This window comes from Scylla paramamosain, chromosome 40, assembly GCF_035594125.1.
Source record: "Scylla paramamosain isolate STU-SP2022 chromosome 40, ASM3559412v1, whole genome shotgun sequence".
NCBI lineage: Eukaryota > Metazoa > Arthropoda > Malacostraca > Decapoda > Portunidae > Scylla > Scylla paramamosain.
This window is the reverse complement of record NC_087190.1, coordinates 5,654,098-5,658,675: the sequence shown is the minus strand read 5'-3', so window position 1 is coordinate 5,658,675 and position 4,578 is coordinate 5,654,098. Positions and strand designations below refer to the sequence as shown.

The window sequence follows — 4,578 nt, the reverse complement described above, 5'->3', positions numbered from 1 at the left end:
TTAAAACCACGAAACAGCTGGGGAAACAAGCACCACGCCCCAAATGTCTCAAAGTAAAGACAGACACATCACGATTCACGAAAGGAAACTGCATTTCACACAGCCACGGACAGGCAAAGTTAACAAAACTGAGATAGGAAGTAAAACAAGCTTAAAATCATAAAACAGCTGAGGACACAAGCACCACGCCCCAAATGCCTCATGGTAAAGGCAACATTCTCCATTGATAGGCAGAAAAACCGCTCTTCACGCAGACACGCACCTCTAAATTTAAACAAACTTAACTCAGGAAAGAAAACAAGCTTGAAAAAAAAATGACAGTGAGGAACATAAGCACCACACCTTAAATACTTCAAAATAAATTGAACATTCTCAACTGAGAGACAGAAAAAGAAAAAAAAAAAAAAAAGAAAAAAAAAAAAAAAACCCTGCTCTTTACAGACACGTACAGGTAAACTTAACTAAGGCGAGTCAGAAAGTAAAACAAGCTTAAAGAATCATATAACAGAGCCGGGGACAGAAGCACCTCACCCAAAATGCTTCAAGACAAAGGCAACATTCTCCCTTGATATACAAACAGCCTCGTCCCAACGATTCATCTAAGGATCTGTTTGTGACGCTAAATTCTCCATAGCTTTGAGTACCCCCTCCAGGACCCGCATGAGACTGGAAAAACTATCCCTCTCCATCTCTGGAACATCTTGGAGAGACGGAAGAACCATATAAACAGCCTGGAGTAAGTGGTAGCAAGTCCACACCACCACAGGCACCGCGTTGAGTTGTCTTTTATAAGTCTCCCTTCGTCTAGACCTCATTTTTTTTCTTTTCTCTAAACTGCGTGTGTTTGAAGGAGAGACTATCCTGTGTGTTCCTGAGGCTGGCGTTGATGTTAGTGGTCATTCTTCTCAATACTGAGACCACTTCCAGCTCAGATTTGGGTCGGTGAAGGACTTGGAAGGTTATATTATGGATTTTTGCTATGAATTCCGTGGTTTTTGTTAATGGGAGGGTGGTGTGCGTGCGTGAAAGAGGTGGGTAACTTAGATTTCCTTTTATTTTGGGTTTATCTTCATCGTTTTCTGTCCTTTCACTTCCTTCATTTCCCTTCTTTTCTACTCCATTGTCACTATTCACCTATTTATCAGTTCTTCCTTTATTCCCCTTCCTATCTCCCACTTCCACATCACTCTTGCCTTTCACCTCTTCCGCTCTCTCACACAGTCTATCCATCTCTTCCACCAACACCTCCACCTGTTTCTCCTACTCCACATAATCCATCTCGCTTCTCTCCACTCTCTTCCACTCCTTCCACCCGCCCAGGAGGGAGGTGGAAGAGAGGAGGGCCTCATGGAGGAGAGAAGTAGGGTGGTAGTGACTCCTGTATCCACTTATCCACCTTCTAAGAACCTGTAATGCATTTTCTGTCTCCTGCGATAGGCGAGTGGATGAGAGGAGAGGTGGATGAGGAAGAATAGGATGTTTTATACTTTCCATACCCTTATTGGAACTCTCAAACGCTATCTTCTTTTTGTGTTTATCGTCCTTTATTTCTGCCTCTTCTGTTTCATCAGCATCGTCTTTTCTTGTTCCTATTTGGGATTGACGTATGATTATGACGATGATAATAATAATAGTAATAATAATAATAGTAGTAGTAAAAATAATAATAATAATAATAATAATAAATAATTATTATTATTATTACTATTAGTATTATTATTATTAATATTATTATTATTATTTCATCATCATTATTTGCCGTCTTGCTATATGGATACATAAATTACTTTTTTTTTTTTCATCTCTCCTGTTAATATTTAATCTCACAACCTCCTCCACCTCCTCCTCTTCTGCTTACTACTACTATTACTACTTCTACTACTAGTGTTATACCAATGCCACCACAATACCGGAAAAGCCACAGCTTGAAACATACCTTCAGTCATTCCACTTTCTTCTCTTCTTTCTTCAATTTGCACCTCTCCTCCTCCTCCTGCGCCTCCTGCTTTTCCTCCTGTCACAGGAGCAGCAAGGGCATGGTCGAGGGTAGTGTAAAGAGCCGTGTGTTGGGCAGTAATCACCTGCTAAGGCACCTTATTGGCCCACGCAAAGAGGCACCGCAGGGAACACTCCAGCTGGAGGAGGAGCAGTGCCAGCCCCACCCAGTGCCTGCAGGAGGGAGTGAAGGTGGTGCTGATCAGAAAGGGATCAAGGAGTAACTGCAGAAGGAGGTGGTGTAGGTGGTGGTGGTGGTGTATAAAGGAAGAGATGAAGGGTAACTGCAGGAGGTAGTGACTGGAAAGGGATGGTGTGTTCTGGTGACATCAAGAAACACAGCTGCCCACACTGAACTACAGACATCTGGAATGACTTAAGTGAAGATGTGGTTATGATGTTGTGCTAATTTGCTGCCAGATGACAATACTCCGTAAGTGCAAAATAGTGAAATGAAAGCATCAAAACATACTCCAGAACTAGGTGAAGACAACCAGGCAAACACAAAACAGGCAAACACAAAACAGGCAAACACAACCAGGAAAACACAACCAGGCAAACACAACCAGGTAAACACAAAACAGGCAAACACAGCAAGGCAAACAACCAGGCAAACACAACCAGGTAAACACAAAACAGGCAAGCACAGCAAGGCAAACAACCAGACAAACACAGCAAGGGTCATTCTACCATTACGGTCGTTTCGCTCGGAGGTAACTTACGGGTGTACTCTTACCTATATCTCTAGAAGTAGTTAACGTGATGTGATTTTTACCAAGATAGTACTAATGGCTAAAGAGGATAATGAGACTATCCAGAACATTCTGTATTCATTGGTGTTCTTGCTATTAATTGTTAAAGAGGACGTTGCAGTCATGCAAAACTTTGTGAGATTATAAGAAAAAATCAAAATATTTTAAATGGAGGTTGTAGATGAAGGTTTAAGCTTTGAAAATAAGTATAGATTTTGTCAAATACCATTTCAGTTTTTCCCACAAAAAATAATAAATGCCGTTATGGTCGTTTCAATAATTTCGTTACCGTCATTTCACTGCGATTCCCTTAAGAAATCAAACAAAAATAATGACAATAATTAAGTACCAGAACATAAATGGCTTTTTGGATCACCCTAATATACATACATACATACATATACATATAATATATATATTGTAACACCCACTCAGGGGCGTTAGACAAGGGTATTACTTCTTGGTATATTATTACGCCAGGTTATTGACACTCGTTGATTCTTGTGTGTGTTTACTTGTCCCATATGGTGAACGTAAGAGTGAATGTGAGGGTGAACGTGAGGGTGAACGGTCCAACTGGAGAAGGACCCTTGATTAATCTATGCAATACAAAATTAACATAAGTAACATCACAAAGTCCACATGAAGGCATTAGAGCAACACAATGAAATCACTATACACACGTGTAAAAAAAAAAGAAAAAGAAATTAACAAATACATGACAAATAAACTACTAGCTAACAAGCTATGGTGACTATCCTTACGGTGTAAACACAGTTCTAGGTCACATAAATCTCACATGAATGTTTGATTACCTAACTATGACAATTTACGTTGAAATATCACAAAAAACACAACATATATGTAACAGTTCTGGGTGTAACGTAAAGTAAATACAACAGGAGAGAATAACAAGCAACAAAGTACTACACTTTCCTGATATATTCCTAAACCTATCACAAATATAATAGAGGAACACTCACCAATCTCTGGCGCTCACAGGAAATAAATCCACAGGTTTAAATCCAACAAGGTGTGTGCGGCTGCTATACCACAGATAGACTGCCGGCTTGACCTCCCTCCCTGAGCTACCTTCCCTCGGTTTACCGCTCTAGGGATTCATACACAAATGAAAAACTCATTAACACTCATTATTCCTAGGTAGTTATCATATGAAACGAGCAAATACTATGAAACAAACAAATATGAAACGAGCAATATACAGAAATAATTTGTATAGTGACTACCATCAAACACCATGCGTTACATATATATATATATATATATATATATATATATATATATATATATATATATATATATATATATATATATATATATATATATATATATATATATAACTACCAATTGTTTATTGATTAGGGAAACAACAGAACGCCTGACTTCTGATCTTTCTAAAATTTCTGAATGGGTCAGAGCAAACCTGATATTGTTCAATGCCTCAAAAAATTTAATTCCTCCATCTATCAACTTGACACAACCTTCCAGACAACTATCCCCTCTTCATCAACGACACGCAACTGTCGCCCTCTTGTACACTGAACATCCTCAGTCTGTCCTTTACTTGTAATCTGAACTGGAAACTTCACATCTCATCTCTAGCTAAAACAGCTTCTATGAAGTTATGCATTCTGATACGTCTCCCTCCGTTTTACTCACTCCCCCAGCTGCTAACTCTGTACAAGGGCCTTATCCGTCCATGTATGGAGTATGCTTCACATATCTGGGAGGGTTTCACTCATACCACTCTTCTAGACAGGGTAAAATCAAAAGCTTTTCATCTCATCAACTCCTCTCCTCTTACTGACTG

General features: G+C 39.3%; 1 long non-coding RNA gene across 1 annotated transcript; it reads right to left on the bottom strand.

The window, feature by feature from the left end:
• Nucleotides 1–1,025: 1,025 nt before the first annotated feature.
• LOC135092586 (uncharacterized) lies at nt 1,026–3,825 on the bottom strand. The gene is made up of 3 exons (XR_010262933.1): nt 3,731–3,825; nt 1,937–2,169; nt 1,026–1,589 (listed from the first exon to the last, which is right to left on the bottom strand). It is a non-coding gene; the product is annotated as an uncharacterized LOC135092586 (long non-coding RNA).
• Nucleotides 3,826–4,578: the final 753 nt, after the last annotated feature.